Genomic DNA, 20,017 nt, shown 5'->3' with positions numbered 1-20,017 from the left:
CACCAAGGGGCTGTAGGATCACACAGACTTGCATAGAAAGTCCTAGAACAGGGCCTGGTATGTGGGAAACCCTCAGGAAACACCATCTGGATGACTGGCCCTAGGAAGCGGAGATGGGAGGAGGGACAGGTGACAAACAAAGAGGAGTGGAGTCCTAGCTCTGGGATCTGGGATTTGGGGTCCTGTGCCGCAGCGGGGTGTGTGGTTGCTGCCCAGGATCTGACCTCGTGGCCAGCCTGGCTTCCTCTGGACCTGGACGTAGAGGCTGCAGGGTGAACCGCAAGCTGCCATGGGGCCGAGGGACTCAGCTAGCTCTGAAGAAGCAGCCTGGACAGGTCCCAGGCTTTGGGGAGCCGAAGCTCTTCACTCTCCTTGGCTCAGCCCAACCGGAACAAGGGAGCGTCATTCAGCAGGGGCTCCACAGGGCTCAGACCAGGGCCACCCACTCCACTGTCCCAACGCTGACCCACTCCTGCACTTGGCCCTTCAGTTTCCATGGCCAAAGTGGCCCCTGCTCCTGAGACAGGACTCTGTGCATGCACGGGGCTGTCCTTGGCCTGGGCCACCCTGGGAGGCAGGGGTCTCTGCTCTTCTGGGGGACAGGCCTCCCTCCCACAGGAAGAAGTGCAGGGGCCGTGTGTGCTGTGTGTGTGTGTGTGTGTGTGTGTGTGTGTGTGTGTATGTGTGTGTGACCTGGGACAGCATCTCGGGCGGCTCGGGCGTGCTGGTCTCAGTCCACACTCTGGGCAACGCGCATGCGGTAGGAAGAGCACGGGCTACAGCTGTGGGCAGAGTCGGGTTTGGATTTGCGAATCAGCGAGGTGTAGGTCGGCAGGACACTCAGCTCTCCGAGCTGAGCCTCGACAACAGTGGCCCGTGAGCTGGGGCTAGGGTGCTGGCACAGTGCCTGACACCTACCCGACCTCTCTGAATGTGGACGCCCCCATGCCCTCTGCTGCTTCGATTTGCCGGCATGGGCTCCAGAGGGTTTTACGCTCTGCTGGGATTAACTTGTCTGGACTCCTCCTGGACTGCTGATTTCCTGTCTCCAGCGCACCTGCTCTTAACGCCCCCATAAACACTTCCCTGTTTGCTAGGGTTGACCTCAACCCGTGAGCCTCTGCTCCCTTTCTTCAGCCAGCAGGTGAGGGGACATGTGGGTGGCATTCTGTACTGGGGTCAGCTCTCATTGCAGTTTTGCAGAACAGAGCTCCTCTCACCTTCCTCGCTGGTAGGATTTGGGGTCTCACGGGGCTGGCAATCTCCACCTTCAGGTTCAGTGCAGGCTTCTCTTTTCTCAGCCCCTATTTGCTTCTTGATAATCGAATGTCTGCAGTGTCCTGCCTTCCTCCCAGGTACATCTGCTGCTCCTACCACCCTCAGTTAGCAGACGGAGCAGTCCGTGGGGGCAGCAGCATTTTTATAACCTTTAAATCTAATCTGGTGGGTTGGTCAAGCCCATGTGTTGTGTGGAACCGAGGCACTGGATTCAATCAGTGTGCAACATTTGCACAGCATGGTCTGTCCACTCACAAAGGCTGGGTCACCTGCATGGTCAGCTCAGTCCAAATGGTTTTCCACAGCCTGCAGCTCTGGTAGACCCAGCATCCTGCTGGCTGAGGGAAAGTAGGAGGAACGCTGGTCTCACAGGAGATACCCCTGTGGGAACGTCATGGATGCAGCTGGTGGGTAGGGGAGAGGAAAAACTCAGGCCAAGCCTGTAAGAAGGTTGACACTATCAAGACAGAAACAAACCGTTGACTTGCAAGAAACTGGTACAAAACTAGAAAAATATCCTGGAAATATATTTACAACCAAACAAGGGTGATGGAGTGTGCTGTTACTCTGTAGAGCAAGGTAGCTCACAATCCCAATAGGTCATTGCATTTAGGAAACAGCATGAATCTAGGATGATTTAATCCTGAGATTCCTAACAAATGACACCTGTGAAGACCCCATTTACAAATAAGGCCACATCCTGAGGTTCTGCGTGCATGTGGATCTTGAGGGACACTGTTCATTCCTTTACAGCAGTGGCTCTTTCTGCTGGAGGTGTCTTAACAGCAGTGACTGTTACAGCCAGCACCTGGGAAGTACCTTCCAAAAGTGCAGATGAGGACTGGCCGTTGGCACCAACAGAAAGACTCTAAGAATGAAGCAGTCTCCAAAGTGCCCGTGTCTCTGTCTTCCAAGACCATTCCAGTGGACCACAAATGGTCAAGAGTGGGAGTCCACTTTCATGGCTGGGATCCACTGACATCATAAACACTTAATCTACGACAAAAACAATTGTCTTCTTGTAGCAGATACAATGATAACTTTGTGCATGTGGTTCCCGAGAAGAGAGGAACCCATGCTGTACTGGGGTAAGAGCTGCACAGACTCGGAGCTGAAGGGCTGGGCCACAGGGCAGGGAGAGCCCTGGCCCAAGTGGACAGACTCAGCAGATGCAGTTGCCTGGCAGTAGTTAGGAAGGAGATTCAGATGAAAAAATTAGCTCACTGGTCCTTAACCCTTGAAAGATAAGACAGGTTCACTCACTTTGAGAGGCCAGAGGCTGCAGTCACGAAGTGACAGACAGTCACGTGGAGACAGAAGCATGCAGTCTATTTGGATATGGAACCTCTTCCCAGTCCCAGAAAATTGACTTATTTTATTGCATCCTTTTACAACCAATTCCAGGTGGCTGAATTGAGTGTATTTTTCACGGACTCGTTGACTTCTGGCCTATTAAGGTGGCCAATCCAATAAGGCAGGGCTTTCTCTACTTTGCGTTCTGACCAAGCTTCTGATTGGCTCATGGCCCTGGCCAAGTGACAGAAGGTTATCTTTCTGCTAGAGATCTTACCTGCTGCCCTCCTTTAAAATGTGTCTGCTCTTTTGTTATATTTGGGCTTAGAGTTTAGGGTGTTTTTCTTTTAAGGCCTTGAGTCTGGGTGATGGGAGTTAGCTGGGTTGGGTAGTCTGATACAGTTCCTGGATGCCAACTATAGTAGGCTGCATAATGGTCCCCAAAGACATGGGGATCCTAATCCTTGGGAGTTGTGAATGTGCTCTTACTTGGCATCACACAACTTTGCAGTTATGCTTACCTAGGGGCCTCAGAAGGGGAGACTGTCCACAGGGGCCCTAAGTGCAATGGCCTGCGGCCTTGGAAGAGGTATTTGACTCAGACACACGGAAGAGGAGAGCACATCGAGGAAGCCCGGGGAGAGGACCCAGGACAAGAAGAGGCTGGAAGCTGGCTTTGAAGGCAGAGGAAGGGGCTGTGGCCGAGGGGTGCGGTTCTTGCCGCTGGAAAGGCAGGTGTCTCCCTGGGAGCAGACCTGGGAATGGACAATTCTGCCACATTCTCCTGGTTTGTGGCACCGGCTACAGTGTCCCAGGAAGCTGGGGGATCAGCCCCGACCATCCTCGCCAGGACTGAGCCTCCGGTTCCCAGAAATGCTTTGGGTGGCAGAGCGACGGCAACTGTGCTATGCTCTGTGAATTTGTCTACATTTGTGCTTCCAGGAACAATTTTTGATGTGATTTTTAGTTTTCAACTTTTATCTGAGATATTGTTTAAAACTATTTAATGCACTTTTGCTACATTAAAATGAGAGACTGCATAAAATTTCCATGTAGTAATCCAGCTTCCTCAATCTATTAAAACTTCCTGTGTGAAGCCCGCCCGACCCTAAGCCTTCTCACTGGCTCCTGATTTCACTCAGCATGTCTCTTAACTGCTCCTTTTTGGAATCCCTTCCTCTTTTGTAATGTGGGTCTCCAGTGGAAAGGCCGGCAGGCTCAAGATTCTGAGGAAGCTGGTGTCTCAGGCTAAGCCCACAGGTAGGGTGTTTAGGCAGGAGGCACTTGCCCCTGCTCACAGATGGTCAGTTATTCTGTGGAGGACTTGGACTGTCTGGATGAGGGTCGCTCTCGAGGGAGGGGATCTGCTCCAGTCAGTGTGTGATTAAAACGTTAATCACACCTGAAGACGCTCTCCACGTATAGCCTGAATAATACTCGACCAAGTATCTGGGCACTATTAAAATGAATGTCTCAAACTTGTACCAACTTTCCTTCCTTAACTGTCCATCATTCTAGCAGGGATGTTGACCATTTTTTCCTTTTCATAGACACACTCCGCTCCTCCTGGTCCTTCTTTAAGGGTTTCCTTCGAAGTGCTCCCGACCTCCCTCATTCCGTCCCCCTTCTGGAGGGTGATCTCAGGGCACAGCATCTGGCTATCACTGCTGTTGCTGTCCAGCTTCACCCAACAAGCACTTCTCTGGGAGTGCTTGTACTAAGCACGAGACACCCATTATCTCGTTTATCTGCCCCAGTCATTTAAAACCGATGCTGTTATGCCCCAGTTTCGATGAGAAGCTAGAGCAGCGGTGGCCTTGCAAGGTTTCCTGGCTGGTGGCTGGCTGGAACCCCAGAGCCTTCTGAGTCCTAGGAATGCAGTATCTGAAACCCTCTGGCCTGGTCCTCTGAACTCCGAGGCAGTTCTTCCCACTCATGTTTCTACCTGGAGCTGTTCCTAGTTTTCTATAATCGCGGTGAGTAGAATCTGGAAACATGACATCTGTCATCTGTCCTTTTCTCTCCCTGCTTATGAACCCTGGACAGTGCCCAGTGCAGAGAATAGGTCTCTTCCAGCTGAGGCTCCTTGGAGACAGCTGCTCACCCCATTCCGCTTCGCCAGGTCCCGCTGGGCTTGGTTCTCCCACCTGCTTCCTTCCTCAGTTTGCCCCTCTTCTCTTCCAATGCAGACATCTCTCTGCCAGTGTTGGAGCATTTTGATCTGATTTTGAAGGCAAGGCAGCCATTTCTTAAACATATATGACATTTAATTTGAAAATACGTGCTTATTTATTAACAGAAGGTATGGCTGCTCTGTGGGGTGCTGTGCGAAAGGGGGTGCATTTTAATTTGCTAGGAAATGATCGTGGGCACTGTCACCCCATCTCGCCCGGGTGCAGGCAGGACCAAGAGCTCAGGGGAGAGCAAGCTTCCTTTTGGCATGGCCAGGCAGCTGGAGAAGGGAGTCCAGAGGTTGTGGTATGTCAGGGGCTGCCGGAGGCTCCTTGACCTGAATGCCCGGTGTCCTGCACAAGCAGGTCTGTCTGGCTGCCCTGGTCCTGGCATGTGGCCTCTTGGCTGACCAGCTGTGGGCCTGGACATGTCAGTCACACGGGATCTGAGGGCCGGAAACTCAGAACACACTTCTTCCCAGGGGGTATTTGACACCCGAGCCCTGCTGCAGTCCACGTTTGGGAACACAGTAGTGTTTCCCCAAGGTAAGGGCTTATTTCTGGGGCACCAGCCTGTGTGCTGGAGTGCTCCACAGTGCTGCGGCCTGCCAATCAAAAGCTGCCAGCAATGTTACTCAAGGTCAGAGGCCCTGTGACTTGCCAGTCAAAGCCAGCGGGTGTTGCTGTCCACTTGTCAGCATGGGGAGAGGTGCTGTGGCTGGTGTGGAATCCAGAGCAGAGGCCGCCCCTGCCTGGGACCCGCAGGAGCCTGGCCTGGGTCTCTCCTCCTCCAGGGCCAGAGGCAGGAGAGGGAAAGACAGCAGCTGTGCTCTTAGAAACATACTGACCGCGAACTTTAAAAGCAAGCATGGTAGCTAATTTATCACACACAGTTTTTGAGTATCACTTGCTTAGCATCTGTCAATAAAAAAGGATAACAGATAAAGATTAGAAATATAATTTTAGATATCTAAAGAGACATCACCATTAAACATTTTGTACTTGGTATTCAGTTTGCTTTCCGTCTTCTTTAATTTTCACCAGCAAAGTTAGCTTTTCAATGATGGAAAGAAAGGACAATTTTATGATGAGCAAGTGTCACTGAGTAAAGCTGGGAAATTTCAGTTTCTGTGTCTGGAAGACAGAGATGATGGAAACATTAAGTTCTGTATTTCAGTAGGGTCTCCATGGAGTTTTGAGCCTGAACCCTCTCTCGGGGTAAAGGGATAATTCATCATCATTAAGAACATTTGCCACTCAAAGTGACTTCCGCAGCTGCGAATCCTGGGATGGGCAAATGTTGAAAGCTCCATCAGAAGGTCTCCTGACGGCCAAACTTCAAGTGAGTCATGCTCTGGTTGTCTCACTCATCCAGGGTAAAACTTCTAGATATTTCTGTGCATCCTCATGCTCAACATTATAAATCTAGGCTGTTTGGCTGAAACTTTCAGAACTCATCTGGATATCACAATAATGGAAGTGCAAGAAGCTGCTTAGCTTAGTTTTCTCATTTAATCGTTAAGACACATTAACCATAGTGGTTTTAAAAGTCCACAGAAATCAAAGGCTAAAATGAGGTGCTCTAGGTGTGAACCTTAAGTGGAGATTTGATGTTTGCAAAACAGTGGAAATGCACGTTTAGAGTGGGGCCTAGGGCCTGGGACTTCAGGATGGGGTGCCCAAGTGAGCTCCAGTGTCTCCTTTTGTGGGTGGTGGCACTTGTGGGGAGGCTCAGATGGTGGCAGAGCTTTTCCTGGGGGTCCTGCCTCTCCTACTGGCCTTCTCTACCACACTTGTGGGGCTCCACCCACCTCTTCAGTCCACTCAGGAAGGTTGTGTAGAGAAGAGGTTCAGGAGCCCAGAGGAGGGGGTGAGGGTAGAGAGCAAAGCCTCAGCAGTCTGGGCAACTCGGGAAGGGACATGTGGCAGCTGACAAGGGAGAACTAGGGCCTGGGGTTGCAGAAAGGGTAAAAGATGGGATTCTGCAAAATTACAGAGTGAACCAAAGTGCTCTCTTGAAAATGGGCTGCTCCTGATCTCGGTTTGGGATTCAAAATACTCTTGGCTATGAGCAGCAGCTTCTCCTGGGTAAGCACTGCTTTGAAGATGACAGATGCTAGGCCACAAAAGTGCCAGCACTGGCTTGGAGCTGTGGCCACCTTGTTGATGCCAGGACATGGGATGAGGCGGGAGCCTGGGCCAACAGGTCACATTTTCCTTCCTTTCTTGAACACCCTGACAAACACCCCTCAGCTGGGAGGGAAGATTGGAGCCCATGAAGGCAAAAGGGGAGTGAGCCAAGCCTGAATGGTTCTTTGAAGATCTGGCAGGACTGGTCCAGAGGCACAGCAGCTGGTTCTGGCTCTGACACCTGCCAACCGAGGCTGTCAGCTTCCCAAGGCTCCCAGCTCCTTGCATTCGGGGGTTGTTGTGCTTCTAGAGCTAAACGGAGAGGGGGCCTGCACACTGTACTGCTCCTGAGTGCACAGTCACCTGGCTGGAGACCTTAGGCTAGGAATGTCGGGTTCTCTTGTCTTCTCTGACTTACAAACCAGCAGCTGCTCCTAGATGCCTTATACAGATGTGGCGGCAAACATACAGTGTATGCTTAATTAAGAAATTTGTTACAGTAAAAGACACATTGGCATGAATCCCCCTCAAAATTCTCATTGCAAATACACTTATCCCATGGGTCTTGCTGCTGTCTGCAGCAGTTCTGGAGTCCTTGTTCTTGGGTGTCTTCAGTTGTGCTGTCCTGGCTTCCTTCATGCCCTGAATTGATTCAAAACATTCACTTTTATGGTCATTTTGACTTTGGAGAAGAGCCAGAAATTGCACAATCCCAGATCTCAATAAGGCAACTCAGGTGGATGCAGATGCAGCACCATATTTTTATGAGTCTGCCTTTCCTTTGGATGGCCCTGGGCAGCAGCAGTCACTGTATTAATATCATACTCATAAAGACACCCAGGAAAGAGGACTTCCAGAACTACTTTAGAAAGTGGCAAGAATGATGAGATAAGTGTGTTTGGAGTGAAGGGGAGGATTTCAAGAGGGATTCATGGCAATGTGTTTTTCACTGTGATACATTTTATAATGGAAGCATTCACCATACATTTTGATGATCCCATGCACATATCAACTGTGTATATATGTGTATCTGTGTATATCAGAATGCATATTTGGTTATTTATTAGTACAGCTGAGGGGTATTCACACCCAAGGGTTTCTGTGGGGGGGGTGGGCAGCACTTTCTGGAAAACCGAATGCCCAGTTCCAAGAATGTTACAGTGGGTTGGGCAACTGGGAGGAGTTGTCTGGGGACATCTGCTATGGTGGACCCAAGGCTGGCAGACAGCAAGGCTGAGACACAGAGGGAGCCATGCAGCCTGCTTCCAGAGGAGCTTCGGCCCTTGTGAGGCTTCTGCTGCAGTGATGGAGCAGGGAGAGACACTGTTCCTGGTGACACCTGTGTCATGGGCATGAGGCGGTGCCGGGGGGCGGGGCTGGGAGGTCTGTGCCTGGATAGGAGGCCTGCTCTGTGGAGCCTGCATCACACAGCCATAACCTGAGCCTGTGAGTCGTGTGCAAATGATGTGTGAGATGATGTGGGACAAAGCCAGGGGCTCTGAGATGGTGTGAACCAGAATCTTGAAGATTCTCAGTCCACTGACTACTTCGGAGCCAGCGCTCGGCAGCGTCTGAGAGGCCCAGGCAAACCTGCCTGGCTGAGCTCGAATCCCTCTGTTCCCATGAATCAGCCGTCCAGCCCTCTCTCCAGACGCAGTCCTTCTCGACTCGCACAGGCCGCACCGGGCTCACAGCTGGTGAGAGGTGAGCAGTCCCACCAAATGACGCAGCTCTGTCCCTCCTGCCTCTGCCTCGCAGCCCCTCAGTGACACAGCCCCTCCCTTCATCCTTCTGCCAGGGACTGGGGGTAGCAGTTCTGGTTAGAGGAGGGGAAGCTGGTGAACTAAAGCAGAGAAGTCAGGGCGGCAACCGGCCTGGAGACAGCCGTGCTGGGAAGGGCTTGGCAGCAGAGGCAGCCAGCATGGGAGGGGAGGATGGAGCCAGAGGCCAGGGCTCCCAGCCGCTGTCACCCTGGCCCGGTGGTGTGGCCCTCTGGGTAGGAGCGCAAGGCCTGGTGGCCAGGACCCTGGACAGCTCCCGGCGGGCTTGCTGGGCGCTCCTTCCTCTGGACTGTGAGAGGCTCCGGGCTACACTTCCGGTCTACAGGAGACTCCTCTCCCAGCACAGAAGGAGTCCAAGTCTCCTGGCTCCACAGGGAACTCTCCACTTGGTTTGCTGTTCATTTCCCTGCGCATCTGCTCAACAAAGTCGTTAAATCCTACTATGTATCCGGCCCTCTCCTGGTTGCAAAAGACATAACAGTGAACAGAGCCGTCTTTTCTGAGGTGCTGGCAGCCACTGGGGAAGCAGACACTGGAACACATAAAAGTCCATGAATGCAGCCTGCTGGAGACGTACGCAGGGGGCCAGCACTGGAGGGAGAGGCCCGAGCGAGCCATGGGTCTAAGAGACCCAGAGGCGTTCGGTCAGAGAAAAGGGGAGAGGGAGGGCGTAATGGAGGAGACAGCCAGGGTGCAGCACTGGAGCCAGCCCAGCTCCGACCGCGTGCTGAGGTGCAGGGAGCCTGCAGCAAGCAGAGGCCCTTGAGCTCATCTTGCCGGATGCGGCAAAGGGAATCTCGTCTCCCTTTGACCGTTAACGGGGCATCCACCTCCTCGCTCTGACTGTGTTCAGCCTGAGACCAAGATGCCAGCCCTTCCTTAGGGACACATGCGCGTGCCTTCCAGGCCAGATGCGCTGCTGGGACAGACAGTCGCACAGGGGGCCTGGGCTTGGCAGAAGCCACTCGCGTACATCGGGCCACGGTGCTGGGCTTCCACTGCCTTCTCTGGCCACTTTCTACCCTTGGAGCAGTTCCAGCCAGCCTGGAGGGAGGGGGGCTTCCGACCGGGGCGCGGAGAGGAAGACCGTGCTTAGGGGAAACAAGAACAAAACCAAAACCGTGCAAATCTTCGCAGGGATTGTGCAGTCTCTGCTGGGCTGGAGTGGACAGGAAGCTTCTCCAGTGCTTCTGGGAGGAGAAGGTCAGCAGGGCGGGCTGGGGCCAGGTGGCTGTGAGCTGCTTGTGCCAGGCAGCATCCCTGCACTTCCTGTCTGCCTCGAGGTAACATCGGTCCCAGGCCAAACTTACACCCAAAGTTTGCCACGGCCATTCCGTTGCCTCAGGGTCAGAGATAAGCTCTGCTTGGAAAGAACTCCAGGAGCAGTTTTCATGTTTTATTTCCACATTGACATGGTCAGCGTTGCTCCGTCTTCCAAGAATGTGTCTATGCTAATTAAGCAAAGGCTGGTGGCAAGTTGAGCAACTGATTCCCAACCCCGTGCCCACTGGGCCAGCCCCGGGGAAGTTGCCAGCAGAGGCCTCAGCAGGGTCAGGTCAGGAGGGAGCAGGGCAGGGCTGGGGGCCCTGGTTCCCCATGACCTTCTCTTCGCTGTCCTCGGAGCTGTGCCCTCCGTGGAATGTGAACCTGGCTTCCAAATTGGAGTTTCCAAGCCGGGGTGAGAGCCACACTGTGCTGTGCACCCCGATGGTGCCCATGCTGTTGTCACCTTGACACACCCGGAGCTTCTTTCCCTCTCCCTCCATGGCCTGAGGTCCATGACCGCATGTGCCGTCTGCTCCCCGAGATTCCTGGCATGCTTCCCGTGGTCAGGGAGGACGCCCACGCCCTGCTGCCCATGCTCGCCTTCCGCTTTACACCAGTGTGTCCCCTCTTGGGTAACAGCTGCTTCTCAAGGCCTTCAGCTTGCCTGTGCTCCTTCAGGTCAGGGCAGTCAAGTGCGAGGCCTCTGTCGATACCGCTTACTCTGCCTCAACCCAACCCCATGCTCGGGAGCTGTCCAGGCCGCCCGCAGCATCAGGCAGGGGATCCAGGCTGAATCCTGCCTTTGTCCCTTCTGGGACCTTGGTGCAACCTCCCGAGGAGCAGGCTGCAGCTGCCTCTGGCCTTGGGGTTGCTGGAGACTTAGTGGTGTGTAGGTGTGTGAGCGCCTGACTCGTTAGTTCAGCATGGAGCATCTGCTCAGCAGACAATGGCTACTTCTTTGTCATGGGGAGCAGCCAAGAGCACATGACCCTGGAGGGCCCTGATAGGGCTGAGGAGGTGGCAGAGGAAGGCTAGCGCTGGACCAGATCTCCCTGCAGTGAGGGCTTCCTCCCACCTCCCCCAGCCTTACCTGGGCGGGGTTGCAGACCTGCTCTGGTGACCCGGGAAGCCTCCTCCTATCCTACCTCTGCTCTGGAACAAACGTACGGACACCACAGAGACGAGTGATAGTCCAGGCCTCCAGAGTAAGGAGGAGGCACCAGTACGCTGACTGAGGTAAAGTCCATACAACAAACCCCAAAACCTTAGAAGGTTACATCGGGCAGTTCCTGGATCGTGCTCCAGGCTCCACAGTCAGCACAAAGGGGCCAGAAGAACTCTTAAAACGTGGCTTCTTGGGCAGGGGAGATCTGGACATGATTCCTAGGGCTCCCTCCAAGGACCTCTCACTCTCGTTCATCTATACATATCTGTCTGTCTAACATCTATCGATCGTCTATGACTCTATCATCTACTATCTATCATCTGTCTGTCCATCCATCCATCCACCCATCCGTCACGGGACTCCGAGGTGTTCTGGGGACCTCAGCAGCTCTGGGAGTACAGCTTGGAGGCCGGCACCACTCTCGACCCTCGTCACTGGGGTGCACAGAGCAGCGCCTGCGGAAGGCACCTGAGCCGCAACTCCACAGGGCTCCTCGCCTCGGGCCATCGCGGAAGAGGGGCCCTGGCTTGATCTAGATGTGCTTTTCCTAGAGCTGGACAGTGCTGTCCTCGCCTCTCTGGATGAGACAGAAGGAGTGAACTTACTCCTGCCAGGGATTGCTCCACCGATTTAAGCCTTGTGCAGTTGGTGGCTTCTCCGTCTCAGCTGCCTGCTGTCTCAGAGGCGGCGGGTGCCCAGCTGCTGGAGTCCACACACGCGACTGTTTCCTGACAGTGCTGTCATGTGGCGCTGTGTGAGCATGCCATCTGCCTCATGTTGGAGACGCCATCTCTGTGGTCCCCTCTGCTGTGTCTGTTGAGGCACACGGACACTTCCCGTGGCTGAAGGCAGGCTTCATAAAGGGTCTACACACTTCCCTAGCACAGAGGGATCGTAAGCAGCCATCTCAGTGTAGACTATTTCACGTGTACAGCTAAGACTTCATATGGTTACGCTGAAAATGGAGAAAATTTGGCTGATGGAGAAAGGAAGGGCTTCATCTTTTTATCCTAGGCTTGGCATAGTGTTCTCTGCAATGTAAAAGATGCCTTTGTTCAACATATTTTGAGTGGCTAAATTGTGTTATGTTCAGAGCCAGGAATGTGGGGCTAAAGAGATAAATAAGACTTGGTCCTTGACCAAAATGAGTCCATGTTCTTGTAGGAGTAAATATATTCCCTAGACCCAGGGTAGAGTATTCATAAAACAGTGATAGGAACAACTAGGCATCTTATGTGCATTTTCTTCAATTCTTTTCAACTATCACACCCACTTCGAGATGAGACAGATGAGAAAGAAAGGACCCGAGGTGCTGGAGACTTACCCAGGCTGTTACCACACCACTGGGATCCTAGCAAGGAAATTACTGCAGAGATTCAGAGAATCGGTGGCGGGGAGACCTTGTGCGAGAGGGCAGGGCCGGGATCAGTGAGCTGCCCGGCTGATACTTCCCCTCCAGGGCTCCTGCGACCCTTCAGGCCTCTGTGTATGAAGCCTGCTCTGTACAGCTTGGTTAGTGAATAGAGGACGGGCGCCTGACCCGAGAACAGCTCATCTCCAGGCTGAACTAGTGGTCGGTGGGATGGCCTGGCCCAAAAGCTGTGGCCACCAGGCTGGTCAAACGACGGACACTGAACTTGAGGAACACAGAGTCCGAGTGCGGGGGGGGGGGGGGGCTGGGAGGAAAGCCTGGTGTGAAGCAGAGTCACTGTGGGCTGAACCTGGACTTCGAGCAACACACTCCCAGGGGCGAGATACCTTGGGTTCTGAGTCACAGTGGGTCTAGAATGAGCTTCAGCCCTCAGGCAGGTTCCACTCATTCTGAGCCCTGTTGTGGGGCCGAGTCCGCACAGTCAAGGTTCTCATCTTTATTCCTGTGAGGTAAACAAAGGTAAGCTCTGTCCCTCAGAAACAGAGCAGCTCACAGAAGTCGGGGTTGGGAGTAGGAGCCACATGTGGGGAATTTTCTTGAGGAAAACAAGCTCATAGGGTTTGATGACCTATTTTATCATTATTGATTATTTTCAAAAACTAGAGCTATTCAAAGAGAGAAGACCCCTGCATTTCACCACAAACCTGACAGAAATGAATCTGACACCAAACCCAACCATCCAGAGTCTGGATTTCTGGCAAAGTTAAGGAGGTGAGCTGAGCGAGTCACAACCAGAGCACACAAAGTGAAAGCACCCTGAGAAGCTGAAAGCACGGTGCAGCTTGGAGCTGCTGCAGTTGCTCTGCGGCGCTGGCCGTGTCTCTACCTGAGCACAGATTTGTCGCTGCAGACTTGCAGCCTCCACTGGGAGGAGGAGGCCGGGCTTGCTGTCTTTGGGACTGCAGGTGTGGTGTTCACACCCTGCTTACAACCTCGGGCGAGTGGGAACAGAAGCCCAGCCAGGCCCACAGCGGGTACCGGCGAGAGGGGCTTTGACGATGCATCCTTGCTGGTCACTCCTGAGCCATCGGTCCCACCAGGGGCACAGTCCCGCCTCTCCCTGGGATGCCACATGCAAGGAAGGCAAGGGCACAAGTGTGTGCATGCGTGTGCACATGAGGAGGAGTGGGAAACATTGATGGGATGCGTGCACTCCTGTCCTGCATATCAAGCAACCTTCAGCATTCACCCCATGGAAGGGCCCACTAGTTTTGAAGAATGTAGATGAGTAAGTCTCCCTCCTTAAAAAATGAGCTTCAATATTTGTGCGAATCATAGAGTCAAAAGAAAAAATCGATGGGCTATCGACGACTGGGGATGATCACATTCATTTTGCCCTTTGTGGCTGGTGAGATCCATGCTGCAATTACAGAGACGGCTGGCAGCAAAGCGCCTCCGCTGGGCCTCCAGCCCTGCATTAATCCAGAGCTCCTGTCTTAATGCAGATATGGATCTTGCATTCAATAGCTGACTGCTTGGCGGCTCGGTGAGGCCTGGCAGGCCTGGCTTCCAGTAGGTGGGGTATCAAGCACCCCAGTGAGCTGGTGGAGGCGGGCTGAGGGGGTGTGGCTGCGCCGTCGCTGTCGGATCTGCAAAACAGATGGTGGCAAATCTAAGGTGGGCGGTTATAGGACTGGGATGACAGAGCCAGGAAGGACCCCAGCAGTCAGCTGGGCTGGCTCCTCCCTTAAAGAGGAGGAGACTGAGGTCCTCAGAGGTTAATGAGCACTGCTGAGGACACAGAAGAACCTGGGTCGGCGACGCCCTCCCGGGCCTGCAGGACTCTCCACGCTTTGTCTCCTAGATCACACGTGGTGCACGCACAGTAGTGAGCCCAGCTCTTACTGAGTCCATTTTGGTGTGGCTGACTCAGGCTTGGGAGGGGCTCCTTCGCCTCTAGATGGAAGAATGCAGCAACGGCCACGCAAAGAATAGTGAGTGGGTGACATCTGGCCACCCAGGGGCACGGCGAGTCCTTGTTAGGAGAGCAGTGGAGTAGGACTTGGGAAACATGCTTTGTAAGCAGTCAAGCACTCTCCTCTTGTTAGGGTTAAATGTTATGGCAAGGCGTACATTTTGGGGTCAGAGTTCTGTTTTATGCAGTACTTTGTTACATACGTTACACTAGAATGGAAACATTCGAGGAAAAGTGTCAGTGCGAATCCATCTTTCTCATCAGTAAACATAGCGCCTGGCTAAATCCAGTTACCGAGCCCACATCCTCAAACCGTGCTCTGTATCCAGTGTCCCCAACCTCACCTGGGGTCCCTCAGAAATGTGGACAGCAGGCCCGCCCTGGGACAGCGTCTCCTGCTGCTCAGCAAGCTGATGGAGTTTTGGAAAGCTGCTAACCTCTCAAGCCTATCACAGTGAGTGTGGGTGCAACCTGCACATGAGGTGCTCACAACTATCCAGGAATGGCCCCGAAATCCTCGACAAAGGCCTCAAGGTGTCTTGCAGGAAAGGATGGTCGGGGCTCCCCACCTTGCTCCCTAACGGGCGCGTGTTTGTAGAGTGGCGTCACCCTCTCCCTCAGCCTCCCCCGGCTGGTGTGACCCGAGTTGCATCTGCTTATGAGGAGACACCACAGCTCACGGAAGGTCTTTCTCTGAGACAGCAGCGAGCTTCTCAGCGTCATGGCCCAGGTGCACTCGCTCAGTCAACCACGCTCAGCAGCGGCGAGCCATGCCGTGCTTTTCTGCAGGACCCTGGCTCTCCACCATGTCTTCCAGTTGGAATGTTGGAGCCATGCTGGGCGGACTCACCATCTCCACAACCCCCTCAATGCCTGTGGGCCTCGAGGATGTTTATGACCTGACAGCTCCTGGGTGGCCTCACAACCCAGAGATGCAGGACCTTGGCCCATCCAAACCTCCATGCTGGACCCCAGTGAGGCCTGCATGCAGACCTGGGCTCGGCGAAGCTCTTCCTCCTCAGCTGTGCTGCTTGTTCATCGTCCCACACGAGAGCACGCACGGAGTGAGCCCCTGCCTTGTGCCCTGCTCACCTTGCTCCAGGACCCTGCAGAGACTGAGGTGCTCAGAGAAGGGAGCCCCATGGTTGCTGGAGCAGAGCTGCCTTTTTGGTGCTGGGGCATCAAAATCCAGCCTGTCTAAAGGAGCTCCTGGCAGCGACCTGCTGGCTGTGACTGGTGTTAAAGGGACTCCCAGGCCTCTCCGGGCTTCCCGAGAGAGGTGGCTCTCCCTTTGGAGCAAGGCCTGGAAGGACCGCTCAGGCAGGAGCAGGTTTCCCAGGTCAGGCACAGTCCCTGCAGGGCTGCCCTGCCTTCCACCCAGTGAGAATCCCACTGTGCCTGCTCCCTGCCCAGCTGAAATGAACTTTTTTGGCTGGAGTTCCCATAAACATGATCAATATCAAAGCCATTATTTGTCTCTTTCTCCACATACCACTCTTGTAAAATTATGGTTAAAGAGCAAGCTGTTTAAGATGGAGACAGAAGTCTGTGACTTAACTCCTCAAGCCCACATATCCACACAGCTGGGGCGGGGGCCAGGGAAGCTGCCGGTGCCAGAGCTGGAAGTGGGAGAAGGCATTTGTTTCTTCAGGCTGGGTCTGCAACTGGCTGGGGGTGATCGTCTCCCAGACTCAGGTCTGGGCGGCAGAGGCTGCAGGTGGCTGCGTGCGGTGGTGGTTAGTGGTCTCCATCCCAAGCGCATCATGAAGTCCAGCTCTGGAGTGGGCCGCTGTGGTCCGTGCCTCTTTGTGGCCTTGCAGGGGTGAGGAGAGGGCGACTTCCCTTGGCTCTAAAGGGGGCGATAGGTGGGGGTGGGTGGGGTGGCATATTAACCGTGGGTAAGCACAGCGGGGCTCCCCTCTCTCTGCTCTCTGTTGGCAACTGCTGACTGCTAACCTCACAAAGAAAAGCTACAGAATGTCTGAAGTTTCCCCATTCCCTCATCCAGGCCTGCAACGTGCAAATAGAAGCCAGCGTTGCATTTGCCAGTCTCTTCCACTCCTAGGGTTAGACAAGGATACCTCCTGGTGTCTTAGGAATGGACACACTGAGGAAAGTATGGTAAATGTGAAAGGTCCAGTAATTCGAGAGCTAACCCTTACCAAGCTATAATGGGGTATCAAAGCACTTGACCTAAAATGCCCCTTTGAATCCCAGCAAGAGCCCTAGACTCTGGGAATTCTATGGGTATCACATATAAGTAAACAGAGGCCTCTGAATTAAAAAAAAAACTTACCAAAGTAAATAATAGAATGGAAATTTGAGCCCAGTTCTAGCTCATATTCTAAACTACTACATGGTTAGAAACACAACAATCACAGCCTCAATAATCAGAACTCCAGAAAAAAAGTAAGAAAAAACTTTAGAAATCTCTATTTTGCATTATCAGTGAAATTTAACAATGGTGCTTTCAGAAAGGGAACAATACCAAACCAGGGAAAATGGCCTGTAAGATAATTAAAAAGCCCCAAATGACCAAATGAAAATAAGAAATATACATGTAAGGCAGATCAGCTATAATAAAAAACAAAAGGCTTAATCAGTGGAGATGAAGACAAGCTCAAAAATTTTTTCTAAACTTTGGTGAAAGAATACAATGAAATACAAAACAATAAATAAAGATGTAAAGAATGAATCTGAATATACATATATATATATATACTGCTACTTGTTTATATATACATATAGCAGGATTCTAGAAAAATAGAACAGAGCAGATGGAGGAGATAGAATAAAAATTAAAGGAAAAAATTTATGTACAGCAAAAAAAAGAGAGATGAGAATGTTGGGAGTAAGAGAACTTCTCAAGCACCAGGGAAAACTCAGGAAGAGAACCACTCCTCCGTTAAAGTGTTCAGTTAGTGGACATGAAGCAAGGTCCATTGTGTCTCAAGTGAGAAAGACAAGCAGTAGTGATTCTGTATTTGATCGCAAGTCACCCACCCAGAGTCAGTGGAGGATATTTTCCTGCACCGGGGTCCACAGGAGTCTGTGGACTTTCGATACATTTCCATTTCGATACATTTCGATACAGTCCATTGAAGAAACACTTGAGTAAAGAAAAACATCAAGAATGAGGAGATGCAATGTGCCGAAAAGTTTCTTAACCTTTGAATCCTCTAAAATTTAGAGGATTTAAAAAATTTTAGTACTATTTCCATAGCCTTTATTTATAAAAAAAAAAATAGGGAAAACAACAAGGATAATTCCGTGAGCAGCACTAGCCGACAGAACGTTCCGAGACGGATGTTCTTGCGGCGGAGGCCGCTTGCTGTGATGTGGCCGCGGACTGACTTCTTGATGAGTGGAGCTGTTGTTGGTACAGGTTACATACCCACTGCCTGCGAGGGCTATGCCGTTGGGGAGTGCACCTCCAGAGCAGGAATGGCTGTGAAAACCGAGGAGGGCCAGGAGGAAGGGAGGGGTAGATCTGCTGCCCTGGAGGCCAGGCAGCTGCTGGGCCTCCTTCCTCTGGGGAAGCAGCATATATTCCACGAAGAGGGTGCTCCACTGATGCCTGCACGATTCCTACATCCTACCGGAGAGGGCGCTCTGAGTGCTTATGCGTTGCACACACAACACCAAGGTCTGTGCTCTGTCAGTGCTCACCCTTGCGAGTATTCTACAGACGAGTGTGCTCTGCTAGTGCGAACACTTTGTGTAGATTCCACAGTAGGAGGTGTTCTGGTATCGCCTACACTCTGCAGAATTTCTCCCGAGCTTGTGCTCTGGTTCTGCTCTGGTTCCGCTCTGGTTCCGTTGCGTGTCATACGAAGAGTCTGCGGTGGTAAGGAGCGCACTGCACAGATTCCACCGAAGCTGGTGCTCGGGATGCTCACACATTGTGCAGGTTCCAGGGGAGGTTGTGCCCTTTAACGCTTATCCTCAGCACATATTCTACCGACGAGTGTGCTCAGGTGACATTTACTTTGACAGATTTTACAGACGGTTGCCTGCTCTTAGGGTTTACTCTTTGTGTAGATTCTCTTAAAGACTATGTTCTGTTAATTCGCACCCCTTGAATATGTAACACTGAAGTGTGAGCTCTGGCAGTGCTTACACTTTATATATGTTCTGCCACAGGAAGTTTCCATTAATGCTTACACTTTGCATTTATTACATCAAAGTTTGTGGTTATACTTACCATAGACTTTTCCCCAAGATTGGGCTCCGTTAATGCTTACACATGGGATCATATCAAATTGAAAAGCTTCTGCACAACCAAAGAAACAAACTTCAGAGTGAAGAAATAACCTACAGAGTAGAAAAAAAAAATTTGGCAGTGATTCCTTAGACAGAGGGCTAATACCGAGAATATTCAAAGAACTCGAAAAATGAGGCACCCTCAAATAAAAGACCCAAGGCCGGGGATTTAGCTCAGTGGTTCTGGCACCTGCCTAGCAAGTGCAAGGTCTCGAGATTGATCCCTGGTACCAAAAAAAAGGAAAATAGAAGTCCCAATCAAAAAAGGGGCAAGTGAAATGAATAGCCACTTCTCAGAAGAAGCACAAATGGCCAATAAATACATGAAGAAATGTTCAGCATCGCTGGCCATTAGAGAAATGCAAATGAAAACGACCCTGAGATTCTGTCTTACCCAGAAAGAATGGCCATCACCAAGAAATGAAGGCCCATGCCAGCCCCTCACTGGCCCCAGCCCCATGCAAGCGATCAGGCTTGTGCTGGCTCCCCTCCCAAGCAAGGGAGTGACCATCCTCCAACTCCAGGCTGGCTCTGCATTTTGCTGCCCCTTGGCATGGGGCATCAGGCTGAGGGCTAGTGAGCTGACCTGACCCTAGGCGAGTACACCATCCTGGGAGAGAAGGGAACAACCAGCCTCCATGGCTGCTGACATTGAGGCCAACAGCCCACTTGAACCCCACACTGTGGCCTAAATGCAGCAGCAACCAGAGGGCTGATAGCACTTCCCAACTACTAACAGGAGCAGAGACACGGTAGTCACAGTCTGGGGTGGGTGGACGGACTGAGGGGGCCCAGGGGCAGGGAGGGCATCTCAAAAACTCATAATCCCTGAAACTAGGTGAAGAAAATCATGGCTGGCTGGATGCCAAGACTGCAGGTCTTGGAGAGAAACCACTCATTCAAAACCAGAGGAACTCTCTTTGACTCAGTCTTTGTCTGATGTCTCTATGTTTTGTTGTTTTTCTCTTTCCTTCATCAGGCTTTTTGGGGGCTTGGGTTGCCCCCTTTCACCCTTTCACCTTTAGTTTCTTTTCTTCCCTTTACTCTTTTCCTCTTGCAACTTTTTCTCTTCTTACCTTTCTTCCATTTCCCATATTTTGCTCTGTTTTTCTTTTTTCTTCATTTTCCTGTTTGATCTTTTCTGTAACTGTTTCCTAACACTATTAATTTCTTCTTACTACTCGATAGGACCCCATCTCACTTATGACATCTCCTTATGTCCCATTGAATAATTTTTCAAATTTTGCTGTTTAAATTCTCTGGACCCTCCTTTACTAGTGTGTATAACCATTAACCTTTATGACTCTCTAGAGAGATAGTTAA

Source organism: Heterocephalus glaber, unplaced genomic scaffold (assembly GCF_053883595.1).
Source record: "Heterocephalus glaber isolate CG9 unplaced genomic scaffold, H.glaber_assembly_v1.0 deba00000122, whole genome shotgun sequence".
NCBI classification, from domain to species: domain Eukaryota; kingdom Metazoa; phylum Chordata; class Mammalia; order Rodentia; family Bathyergidae; genus Heterocephalus; species Heterocephalus glaber.
This window is presented reverse-complemented; position numbering follows the sequence as displayed.